The following is a 13,909-nucleotide window of genomic DNA, read 5'->3' as shown; positions in this document are numbered from 1 at the left end:
CAATTTCCACATGACAATTTGAGTTTCAGTGGTTTTTGATGCAGGCAGCGGCCTGTAGTGTAGGTGGTGGTAACATCACAGGCACTGAAACTGTACATGCAGAAAGAGTGATTCCTGCAGTTACAGCAAAGACAGCCTTCAATGTAATTTTGCTTTTCTATTTTAACTGCTAAGTATGCAAAATGATATTTCCTACATTGCTCCATCTGTCTATATCCCTTTGTAGACTCATGTTTTCTTCACAACTTGATTTTCCAACCTAGCTTTGTGTCATCAGCAAGTTATGCAGCTATACATTTGGTCCCCACTTCCAAGTCAATAAGACAAATTGCAAAAATTTGATGGGTCACCACTGGTCCTTATGGTACTTTATTCATCACATCTTGCCATTCTGAGAATGATCCATTTACACATATTGTTTCCTGTTAACTAACTAACCTTCTAACTGTGATGTTATCCACTGTGGCTTTTTTCTTTAGTTTGGAATGGAATATGTGACTGCCAGTGGGGTAGGTCCAGAGAATGAGGAAGGGGAAAAGCCTCAGATCATGCAATTTTTCAACAGGTTCTTGCAGCCTGTAAGGAAGAAAGAGGTGCTGTAGGATATAAAAGCAAAATGACCATGGCACAGAAGCCATTCGAGAAGGGGAAATCAATAGGAATTTAGTAGGGGCAGAAGTCAACATAATCGGGATAGGTAGTTCTCGGCCACACTGCACTGTGTGCTCAGAGTCAGGATTCAGGAAGTCTGTTCTGAGTTGGATGAGAATTTGCAGAGGCAAAGGGAGGGTCCAGTTGTCATGGTACATAATCTTACCTATGTCATTGGTACCTACGAAGGTTGTTCTGGTTACAGTAATACTGTAGAATATAGGCTTTTAAAGAGAGGTTGATTAAAGTGCAGGAGAGACATGTTCCTGTGAAAATGAGGGATATAAATGGCAAGATTAGGGAACCATGGATGACAGGTGAAATTGTGAGACTAGCTAAGAGGAAAAAGGAAGCATACATAAGGTTTAAGTGACTGAAGACAGACAAAGCTTTGGAAGAATATTGGGAATGTAGGACCAATCTGAAATGAGGAATTAAGAGGGCTAAAAGGTGTCATGAAATACCTTTAGCAAAAAGAGATAAGGAAAATTCCAAAGCCGTTTATTAATTTTTAAGGAGCAAGAGGGTAACTAGAGAAAGGGTTGGCCCACTCAAGGACAAAGGAGGAAAGTAATGCGTGGAGTCAGAGGAAATGAGTGAGATTCTTGACAAGTACTTTGCATCAGTATTCACCGAGAAGAGGTGCATGATGGATGTTGAGGTTCAGATAGATGTTTGATTATTCTAGGTCAACTCAGCATAAGGAGGGTGGAAGTGTTTGGTATTCTAAAAGGCATTATGGTGGACAGGTCTTCATGTTCAGATGGGATCTATCCCAGTTACAGAGAGAAGCAAGAGAGGAAATAGCTGGGGCCTTAATAGATATATTTGCAGCATCCTTTGTTACGGGTGAGGTCCCAGAGAACTGGAGAATTGCTAACGTTTTAGAAGAAAAACATAGCAAGTCATTCCCATCTAGCTTGTGCTGCCTGAGTGAGTGATGGAGGCAGATTCAACTTCTCCCTTAAAAAGGGATTCGGATTGTTGAAAAGATAAAAAAAAAACAAGCCAAAGGGAAAACTTAGTGGAACGGAACTAGTCTTGCAGAGGTGAAAGTGAGGACTGCAGATGCGAGAGATTAGGGTCGAGAGTGTGGTGCTGGAAAAGCACAGCAGGTCAGGCAGCATCTGAGGAACAGGAGAATCAACATTTCAGGCAAAAGACCTTCATTAGGAATGAGGCCTGATGAAAAATACTGTTCAGATCCAAATCCTGTTGGTCTGAATGTAGTCCAAAGTCCATGTGGGATCAGTCAGTTCTACAGGCAGGCACTGAGGAAGGAGATGTGGCTGTGGTAGTGAGTCTGCTTCAAGATGTCGTTGAAGAGCTTCCGGACAGAGGAGATGATCTAGGGGGTGCAGTGAGAGAGAGGAGGAGAACTTCTTCAAGGTAGGCATCCTTGGAAGAGGCTTTGCAGTAAGTTTATAATCAACTGGGAGAAAATGAGGACAGCAAATGCTGGAGATTAGAGTCGAGAATGTGGTGCATGAAAAGCACAGCAAAGAGTTCTTGCGGAGGGCTAGCATGGACACAGTGGGCCAAAATGGCTTCTCCCATGTTGTAACTACTGTGTATTTTTATGTCGTGGTGGTTGTGGAAGATAAAGCTAACTGATCCTTGAGTGTCATTCAACCAGGTATTAGTGCCTCTAGCTGCAGAAAGACAGACCACTGAGGATAGGATATCACAGTAGCGCGAATGTGAAGGCAGGAGGTCATACAGTGAAATGGCCAGGAGTATTATCCAGTGCTGTCAACACTGCTCCTATTTTGAGGAGCTGTAATAGATTTTCCAGAAAGAAATAAGATTGGAAAAATGTCAGCAGTCAGCTTCAATTTATTTTGAACCTGCATTCGCTGCAGATGTCAGATACACAGGCTGTGCAGAGCTAATTCTATATCATTAAGGTGAGATTTAAAAGGAATCAGACAGCAGATGTTATTCACAAGGCACATGGCAAGTTACATTCTCTGTAACATCTGATTTCCATGGGAACCAAGCATGTTAGGTGGATGTAATGTAATGTTGCAATCATCACCTCAGTGACTAAACACCATTTGTGCGTGGGTATATTTGTACTTCACGCCTTTGCTTGTTTTACAGCCGTTGACACTTTACTCACAATGTCTAACACGCTTGGTCACTTGCAGAGACTTATTTACTCGATACTCCACTCACACCAGCTGTCTGATCTTTTGATCTCTCTGCCTATAAATTCTGTGTTTGTGTGCTCTTCTCTCTCACTACACTTGACAAAGGAGCTGCACTCTGAAAGCATGAGATTTCAAGTAACCCCATTGGACTCTAACCTGGTGTCATATGACTTCTGACTTTGTCCATCCCATTCAGATACTGGCATCGCACTTCATATTTCAACTTCACATGTTGGTCTAGTTGTAATTATGTTGACTAATGATCAATACTATGGACCTATTAACAGTGGTAGCAAATGGAAAAAATGAGTTATTTGCAGTTTCAGTGGAGCTTTGGAAAAGGTAGCCACAGACTTAAAACATGCTCAGTCTATGTTTATTGTTTGCAAATCAGTTATCACAGGAAGTGTCCGAAAAACCATTGTAGTTTTCAAATCTAGTAGCATGTGGGAGTGAAAAAAAAATCCTTAATGCAAAATAATAAATTGCACTATATACTGCAATACATTTAAAGAATCAAAGTGATGCTTCCCAAACTATTTTCTAATGCGACCTTCTTTCAAAACATTTCAGAACTAATAAAACCTCAGATGTCTAAAAAACAGAACAGCAATAAATCTGCACAATAGGATTCAGTATATTAAAGTTTGTATTTTACAAACGTATACCTGCCTGATGCAGCTAAACTCCGTCATGCACAAGGACAGCTTCTTCCTCACTGGAATGATTGCCCCTGTTCCTCAATATTGTCTCATTGTCTGCTACAATCATGCAGGTCACAGCACACCAGGATGATGTGGCATACTCTGATGAGATTATGCTGGAGGACATCCTCCAGTCGAACAGAATTGTCAACAGTCCTATACTCTGCTCCACCATAGCCCTCATTGAAAGCATGGCAGCTCTCTACCTGTGCTCAGCATCAGTCAGACATTGCACAATGGTGTCATGACCCATGATCACAGAGGTTAGCCCTTGTCACTCAATAGCCAACCTTGTGAGGCTCTCAGTCCCTCTAATGGACCAGGCACATGAGAGTGCTCCAAAACAAACGTGTGATTACAGCTACCAGGAAAGCAGGAATTGGTAACAGTGATCACAGATCACTGACTATTAAACGAGTTGATGAATTTCGCAGCAATGTGATACAGCTCTCCGAGTGCCACTTGAGTACAGCCACTGGCAGCCTGCACCTGAGGGAAGGCAGCGATCCTTTCGGATCCTACTGCCCGGGCCATAGCACTGTCCTTAGGGTAACGAAATGAACTAGTGTAACCTTGAAGAGCTGGCAGCAGTCACTGTCCTGTTGCAGTTGTGGTGCGTGACTGAGCGATCCCACAAAGGGCTCTTGAAAGGAGCCAGGAGCATGGAAATTCCACGGCCAACAAGATGGGGTGGCCTTCTACACCGGGAGCCCTCAGGTCCTGTTCCAGTTCTAACAGTACCCCAGGGCACGGAGAGCCTGCACCTCACTCAACCCCAGAAAATGGAGTTAGGGCTGAAAAGTTGGGCCTCCTGAGAAGCCCACGAGCACCAAGGAGCCCAGAGACTGTGAGCTCTCCCTGAGCTGAGTGCTGTTTCGTCCTTATTATGACTTGCCTCTGCTTCTGGGCATATCCTCAGCCCTTTGCCATCTGCATCCCATCTTTGCCTGCTGAGGAGTGCAGCCATAGAGGCCAGGGCCCTCCTCCCCCCCCACTCCACGCCCCCTCGCTACCCCTTCCCTAGTGGAAGGCAGCAAGACTACCAGTGCAAATGGCCTATGTGAGGAAGATAAGGAGCGAAAGAGGTTCTTAGGTCTGTTGGCATACCTGTAAAGTCAACCAAGAATTTGTGTCAAAATCTCTAATGAAACTTCAAGCAATGTCTTTCAAACTTGGACACAGGAGCCACTCAACTACAACGACTCTTGTTATTCTGAAAGTGTCTCATGACATTGTTCACATCAAGTCAGAGGTTGTGCTGTTCATCTGTCAGGAGCATTAACCCCAGAGCTCACCATTCATCCTATACCCTACATCTTGTGTTCTGAGGGAGGGTAGCTCTGATTCCACTCCACAGATGCTGCCAGGCCTACTGAGCTTTTCCTGTAGTTTCTGTTTTTGTTTCTGATTTACAGCATCCACAGTTCCTTTGGTTTTCATCATTCTTCCTTCTGAACTTTGAGTTGCCTACTCTGGTGAAGAAGAAAAGATGATCTGAAAATAATATGTCAAACCAAATCAACTTGTTACTACTCTTCCTTCTGTGATTAAAGAGAACAGAAGTTTAATAAAATTACCAATGTACTTGTGAGACAGGCATCCATTTATCACAATCCTGCTGTTATACGAGACAATAATCAAATGCCTAATGTTCTAACTTGTCCAATCGGTTTTCTTACCTACATTGATGCCTTGGTAACGAATGGAGATATAGTAAACATTTATATCTCTGTAATACATAGATACTGAAGCTTTCTTCAGCAAACATCTGGGATCGAGGATACCTTGTCTTGGAAAATGTTTGCAGTGGCAGCAGATTCCTTCTGTTTGATTTGAATATAGAACAAAGGAAAAACAGACCATAAAGGTTGCTATGGTTATAAATGATAACAAATGTACTGTACTACATGTGTAAAGGTAGCAAGAACTGGTATCATTTTATACATTTGATCAAAAGCAATCTCAGGACATCGCAAAACTTTACAGTCAATAGAGTACTTTCTAGAGTGTAGTTACTGTTATAAAGTAGAAAATACAGCAGACATTCACACAAAGCAAATGGGGAAAACAGTCAGATACATTTTAGCAACGAAAACAGAAAGTTCTGGAGAAACTCAACAGGTCTAGTATCGTCTATAAAGAGAAAACAGAGATAGTGTTTCAAGCCAAGTGACCCTTCATTAGAACTATTCTGAAAAAGGGTCACTGGACTTGAAATGCTGACTGTCCTTTTTCTCTATAGGTATTGCCAGACTTGCTGAGTTGTTCTGGCAATTTCTGGTTTTGTTTCAGATTTCTAACATGTGCAGTTCTTTACTTTGTTAAACTATTTTGTAACAATGATTGAAAGATAAATATTGTTGTAGAATGTTAAGAATTCACTTGTTCATATATCATTTGAAAAATAAAAGTAATTCAAAATAAAATACTGTAGATGTTGGAAAACAGAAGTAAAAATGGAAAATGCTAGAGAAACTCAGCAGGTGTGGCACCATAGAAACCCTACAGTATGGCAGCACTGAGTGTCAAAACTTGTTTGGACATCAGGATGGCTCGGTGGTTCAGTGGTTAGCACTGCTGCCTCACATCACCAGGGACCTGGGCTGGATTTCAGCCTCGGGCAACTGCCTGTGTGCAGTTTGCACATTCGCTCCATGTCTGCATGGGTCTACTCTGGGTGCTTCAATTTCCTCTCACAGTACAAAGATGTGCAGGTTAGGCACATTAGTCAGGGGTAAATATAGGAGGGGAATGGTCTTGGGCGGGTTACTCTTCAGAGGTCCAGTATGGAGTTATTGGGCTGAAGGGCCTGTTTCCACACTGTGGGGATTCTATAATTAAGCCATTAAAGACAACTCATGCTCTCAGAACCCAGAGAGTTATAAAGGGATCTTTGACTGCTTTAGTTCATCAAGGAAATTATTTAGCGAGATTGAAAACAGCTTTGAAGTTTTCTGCCTTGGCTCCTCCTTGTAGCTATCCCTGCCAGGATACCTACACTATGCCTCACTTGTCTATCTTGACCTACCCATTGTATCTGGTCTGGAACCACTCTAACGTTCGTCATTGAGCTACACTCAGATCAGCTCTCTTTCTTTGCTTTCTGCAAAGATCTCTGCTGCAAATGCCTGAAATACTAACATTTCTTTTTCAGGATGCAACTTATTAAGAGATGTTTTTCCTTTGAATTGGCATTCTTGTGAAGTGTCCTGATGAGCACAAGACAAAAAGCTTTGATAAAATGTATCTTATTGCAGCAATATCCAAGTTATATTTGCTCTTGACTAAGAATCATTCAAGCACTTTTGGAAATATACATCCATGTGCCTGGTGAGGAATTGTTCACAGATGAGGAAAAGAAGTGAGAATGAAAGCAACAGGCATCTCAGTAATAGCATTGCTTTCATTGAAATAGAGAAACTGGCACTTACCATGAACTGTGAACCAGAACTGCACTGTGTGGTGGCTTCAAACAACTCACAGAGAGACTTCAAGCCAATTGTTGAAAGAACCCCCTCATAGTCAGAGTAAGGAGATCTCAACTATCTGTACGCATAATAGGGTGGTCATGTTAGAGGATTTTAACTTACCAAACATAGTATGGGACTGCCATAGTGTTAAGGGTTTAGATGGAGAGGAATTTGTCAAGTGTGCACAAGAAAATGTTCTGATTCAATATGTGTATGTACCTGCCAGAGAAGGTGCAAAACTTGACCTACTCTGGGGAAATAAGGCAGGGCAGGTGACTAAGGTGTCAGTGGGGGAGCACTTTGGGGCCAGTGACCATAACTCGATTAGATTTAAAATAGTGATGGAAAAGGATAGACCAGATCTAAAAGTAGAAGTTCTAAATTGGAGAAAGGCCGTTTTTGACGGTATTAGGCAAGAACTTTCAAAAGCTGATTGGGTGCAGATGTTTGCGGGTAAAGGGACAGCTGGAAAATGGGAAGCCTTCAGAAATGAGATAATGAGAATCCAGAGAAAGTATATTCCTGTGAGGGTGAAAGGAAAGGCTGATAGGTATAGGGAATGATGGATGACTAAAGAAATTGAGAGTTTGGTTAAGAAAAAGAAGGAAGCATATGTCAGGTGGATAGATAGATCGAGTGAATTCTTAGAAGAGTATAAAGGCAGTAAGAGTATACTTAAGAGGGAAATTAGGAGGGCAAAAAGGGCACATGAGATAGCTTTGGCAAATAGAATTTAGGAGAATCCAAAGGGTTTTTACAAATATATTAAGGACAAAAGGGTAACTAAGGAGAGGACAGGGCCCCTCAAAGATCAGATTGTGTGGAGCTGCAGAAAATGGGGGAGATACTAAATGAGTATTTTGCATCAGTATTTACTGTGGAAAAGAATATGAAGATATAGAATGTAGGGAAATAGATGGTGACACCTTGGAAAATGTCCAGATTACAGAGGAGGAAGAGCTGGATGTCTTGAAACACATAAAGGTGGATAAATCCCCAGGATCTGATCAGGTGTACCCTACAACTCTGTGGGAAGCTAGAGAAGTGATTGCTGGGCCTCTTGCTGAGATATTTGTATCATCGATAGTCACAGGTGAGCTGCCGGAAGACTGGAGGTTGGCAAACGTAGTGCCACTGTTTAAGAACGGTGGTAAGGACAAGCCAAGGAATGATAGACCAGTGAGCCCAATGTTGGTGGTGGGCACGTTGTTGGAGGGAATCCTGAAGGAGAGGATGTACATGTGTTTGGAAAGGCAAGGACTGATTAGGGATAGTGAGCATGGCTTTGTGCTTGAGAAATCATGTCTCACAAACATGATTGAGTTTTTTGAAGAAGTAACAAAGAGGATTAATGAGGGCAGAGCAGTAGACGTGATCTATATGGACTTAAATAAACCATGGGAGACTGGTTCACAAGGTTAGATTATACGGAATACAGGGAGAACTAACCACTTGGATGCACAACTGGCTCAAAGGTAGAAGATAGAGGGTGGTGGTGGAGCGTTATTTTTCAGACTGGAGGCCTGTGACCAGTGGAGTACCACAAGGATTGGTGCTGGGTCGTCTACTTTTTGTAAGTTATATAATTGTGAGAAACAGAGCTCACAATATAATAAATTTCAGTCCAATTCAAATTCTGAAGCAGTGAAGTTTATTGAAACATTCTTGCAAGACAGGTGTCTAGCAAATAGGCACCCCGATCCAAAAATTACTCCACAATTTATACAGTTTAATTCTCGGTACTTCCCCGTTTACCTCATTAGCCTTCAAACCTATCAATATTCCTTATTGTGTTCTGCCCCTGCCTAACTGCGCTCCATCCTTGTTTACTTCTCCCCCTACTCCAAGCCGGGTGACCCTCACCCATATCCCTTATTTGGAAGTGACTTGGCTCGCTTCAGTGCTGACATGAGGGAAACGTGCTGACCTTGACATATCTTGATGTTCTTTTCACCTTATCTGTTTGTCTGTAACATCTTCCATTGTTTGCAGGCACATTTCATTCTTTTATGCACATTTCAGCTAATGAAAAGCAACTATGTATTTCTTTCACATAGTTTACATTCTGGGTGTTAATTCATTTTACCTTGTATAAGCAATTATGGCTGCAGACGTAACACTGCTTTACCTCTATCCCACAATTTCCACCTTTTTCTTGGATTATCATTTGTTATCTTCTGCATTTTTCTTATATGTCGCTCCCAAATTAACCAGTATCTTTTCCGAAATTTCATTTATTTTGGAACTCTTCCCGAGGTCACTTATTCCGTCGTTGTTTAACAGGAACCTTTCCCCACAATTGCACTTTAGGGACATCTGTGTGGCCAAAGCTGTTTTAATCAACCTTTGGATTAACCCCGTTCCCAAGGTATGATACAGCATCCTATTGCAATTAGTACTCCTACCACTACTATCAAGGAGGTAAGGACTGAAACCATCATACCCTTCCACTTTCCAAACCACAATTCTAGCCACCTGGTGAATGATGTGCTGACTCCTGAATTTTCAGTAGTGCTTCGGCTAGTGTTGTTAGACCTAGCAGGGCTCGAGTAATAGACCCATCTGGGGCTGTGTTATTTGGAATAAAGGTACAACAGCTCCCTCCTAACATCACACAAACTCCCCCTTTTTCTGCTAGGATCATATCTAGGGCCATTCTATTCTCCCATGCCATTCTGCTGGTTGCATCAAGTTGTTCGGCTATACCTTTAATTGCGTCTCTAGCGTAACTGATGAACCTTTGCTGATTATAGAAAATATAATTTATCCAATCCACATTTTTATTGACAGTTACATACCAGAAGAGAGCTCATTCAAAGCCTGCTGTAATCTGGTTACGAGCCTTGAACTCATCAGGTACCCCTCTTGGGACTCCTATAGAGTCTAGATATACCTGATCAACAAACGAAGTATCCAATAGTGACCTCTTACTTCGTCCCCCTTCCTTTACTATCTCTTTCTTTTCAAATGCCAGGGAGAAGGGAATTGCCAATTGTACAATTGCACACATGCCCCTCCAATCTGGAGGTAGGGTGAGTCTCAATATTTTCCCTCCGCAGTACCACCACAGATCCGCTCGGGGAATCCTTAGTGCTGAGTAGTTCCTTCCCTTTTCCATCACATACTCAATCTCAGTACATGATTTCAGCTCCCCCAAACATCTGGACCGATCTGTTCCTCTCCGTGGGTGGCACCGTGGCACAGTGGTTAGCACTGCTGCCTCACAGCGCCAGAGACCCGGGTTCAATTCCCGCCTCAGGCAACTCTCTGTGTGGAGTTTGCACGTTCTCCCCGTGTCTGCGTGGGTTTCCTCCGGGTAGTTCGGTTTCCTCCCACAGTCACAAAGATGTACAGGTTAGGTGAATTGACCATGCTAAATTGCCCGTAGTGTTAGGTTAGGGGTAAATGTCGGGGTATGGGTATGGGTGGGTTGCGCTTCGGCGGGGCGGTGTGGACTTGTTGGGCCGAAGGGCCTGTTTCCATACTGTAATGTAATCTAATCTGTTTACACACAATGTGTGGTTTCTGACCACAGCAGAAAACTTGGGGGGGGGGGGGGGCGTCTTTAAGCTTTCCTTCTTTAAAGGAGGGAACTTTTATAGAAGGGGCATACAATCTTTATTACTCCTTGCAGTCTCATCCTCATACAGGGCTATCATGCATGTCATGCCCCTCCTATCTCGAGCGGAAATGGGACTACTTGGGCCATTGGTCTCCCAGAGGCACATGCATAACAATTACTTTTATTCAAACTTTTCACAGTGTACTTTACCCATTCAACCCAGGCATTTGTATCTCCATATCCTGTTTCTACTTCTATGGTCTGCTTTAAATCCTTTACCTCTACAATTGTTATCACCTTAGAGTCAGAGTAAGGGACTCTACTATTTCTTTCTCCTACTCAGGTTCTGTCTTTCACCTGTATTTTAAAACAACATCCCATGAAATTCTTCCCATCTGCTTTCATCCCTATGCCAAATATTTGGTCTAATTGGTCCTGATAGGTTTCTCCCCCTAAAACTGCTTCATACCATGAGGTTTTCTTTATTGCTAAATATGTTGCGTTTTATCGGGACAGTCAAGAGCTGGCCGGAAGGGGCCTCGGTGTACTATAACGAGTGGATTAGTCAAGAGATCACCACTGAGACCTTCCTGCCTCCACCATTCTTTACATTCTTTATTCCAAAGATATCCCTTACACTTCTCTCTCCGGGACATTTTCTTCTCGTTACTCGTATCCCATGCTCCCCCCCACTTTCGGGACCTTTTTCATAGAACCTAAGGTGTATCTCTGAGTTACTGTATTGCCTTTGATTTCATACATCTCTGCAATCCACTAGGCTGCAGGCATCTGTTTCTATGACTTGTGGATTTGTACTCTCTGGAACCGTTATCACTAAGTAAGACGACTACACCATGGCCTGACAGAATCCTAAGACTAGAAAAGCTAATATAGTGTACCTAAACATTCTGCCCATTCTACAGTGGTGTTGAAGCACCGAGAGACTTAGCATACAATACTACAGAAACTATCCCGCGCTTGTGCCGCTACTGTACAATCAGTTATTTAAAGTCTGTTCAACTTAAGTTTAAGTGACTCTTTTGTCGATTCGGTTGTCCAGACTTCTGTCTCAACTGGAGATTCGACTGGCCCTTTGATCTGAGTGTAGCGAGTCCAGCCTTTCTCTGCCGTTCTTATCGCTGTTTCAGTGGTTAGGAGTGCTTGGTATGGCCCCTCCCAGTCTGGTTGCAATTTGGTCTCAGTCCATGATTTGACTAGGACCCAATCCCCCGGTTGGATTGGATGGACGGTGAATTCAAGGGGTGGAGGAAAGGCAAAGAGGAGGACAAGCATAGTATATACTTCATTAAGAACAGATCTTTAGTCTCCAGGGTCGGCAGTTCCCCTTTTGTTCCCAAATAGGACAGGCCAAACAATATCTCATAAGGAGTCATCCCCTTGGGACCATTTATACTCTCAAAAGGGCTATAGGTAAATATTTAGTCCAAGGGAGTCCGGTTTCTACTACTAATTTAGATAACTGTTTCTTGAGTGTCTAGTTCATTCTCTCAACCTTTCCTGATGAAGGTGGGTGCCATGGGTGTGAAACTCTCAGGAGACTCCTAACCTCTTCATTACTCCCTGGAGTACCCTGGAAGTAAAATGAGTTCCCTGATCTGAATCTATGCATTCCACTATCCCGTATCTGGGAATTATGTGTTCAAGTATTATCTTGGACACACCACTTGCAGTGGCAGTGGATAAAGCGTACGCCTCTACCCATCCAGATAGGTGATCACCCATTACCAGTATATACCTCAATCTTCCCACTTCGGGTAATTCGGTATAATCTACCTGAATGCTCTGAAATGGTCTTATCCCAGGTTCTCTTCCTCCTAGTACTTGTTTCCTTAACACCTCCTTGTTTTTTTTTACATGTTATGCATCCCTCACATATCTGTTTGGCCATCGTATATATCCCTTTGCATCCATATTTCCTTAAGACTGAATCACACATTGCTTCCACTCCCCTGATGTAAGACAGCCATAATTTCTCGCATCGTCGTTTTATTCAACATTTCCCTCCCATTGGGTAACATCCAGTGCCCATCTGCTGTCTTTGCAGCTCCTAAATCTTTTAGTTCCTTTGCCTCCTTTGCAGTAAGCAACGGGGCACCTTGAAGATCTGGAATTGCAGGCATTAGGGAGTATATCACTGCTCCCTGTGGATTCAGGACTGCTTCTTTAGCTACCTCATCGGCCAATTTATTTCCCCTTACTTCCTGGTCATTCCGCTTCTGATGTCCATTTATATGAACAACTGCTATTTCTCTAGGGAGTAACAGGGATTCCAGCACTTGTTTTATCAGTTCCTCATGTGCTAGTTCTTTTCCTCTGCTATTTATCAGTCTTCTTTCTTGCCAAATTTTTCTGAAGGTATGTACCACTCCAAACGCATATTTGGAGTCTGTATATACCGTTCCTTCTTTGTCTTCTCAGGTTCTGAGAGCTCTTTCTTAAGCATAGAGTTCACAAGTTTGGGCTGACCAGCCGTTAGGCAGTCTTTCAGCCTCGATATCGCTTCCCTCTATCCCGTCTTCTACAGAATATCCACTGTGCCTTTTACCCTCAATCACCAGGGAGGACCCGTCGATAAACAACCGAGCTCCCACATGCAACTGTACGTCCCTTAAGTCCATCTACACCTTAGTCTGATTTTCAATTATATCAAGGCAGTCGTGTTCTGGATTGTCAAGGGCCACTCTCTCTCCCCACCACAGAAATGCAGCTGGATTCAAGCAACTGTCTGTGACTAACACAAGGTCATCCTGCTTTATTAAGATTGTCTCATATTTCAAGATCCTAGAGTCTGTGAGCCAACGTCCTGCTTTCTGATTTAGTATCGACCGTACCTGATGTGGGGTGCTGACTATTAAGGCTCCCCCAAAAGTACGTTTCTGACTTTCTTCTACCAATAAGGTTCTTTCTGCCACTGCCTGCACATACTCCGGCCAGTAATGTAGCTTTCCATTCTTTAATTAACAATGAATTAGTGCAGTCATGTTTTAAATTAACCATGAATAAATATGACAGGTCACTGAGAATGTGTGAAGGAATCCTGCTAATTAATATTGATTCAGGCTAACACAATTGATTTATTATAAATATTAATTATTAATTATATATATTCAAAGTTTGTGAGAAGATTTGTAGCTCGGGTGCTCGTTGCTGCGACCACTAGGACTTATAACAGCACACAAACCAACAGCCACTCTCAGACAACAACTCACCAAAATGAAGGACCCGATACCCAGCATGAGCAAAACTAATGTAGTGTACAAAATCCCATGCAAGGACTGCACAAAACACTATATAGGACAAACAGGAAGACAGCTCACGATCCGCATCCACGAACATCAACTAGCCACG

This window comes from Chiloscyllium plagiosum, chromosome 16 (genome assembly GCF_004010195.1).
Source record: "Chiloscyllium plagiosum isolate BGI_BamShark_2017 chromosome 16, ASM401019v2, whole genome shotgun sequence".
Classification (NCBI taxonomy): Eukaryota; Metazoa; Chordata; class Chondrichthyes; order Orectolobiformes; family Hemiscylliidae; genus Chiloscyllium; species Chiloscyllium plagiosum.
This window is presented reverse-complemented; position numbering follows the sequence as displayed.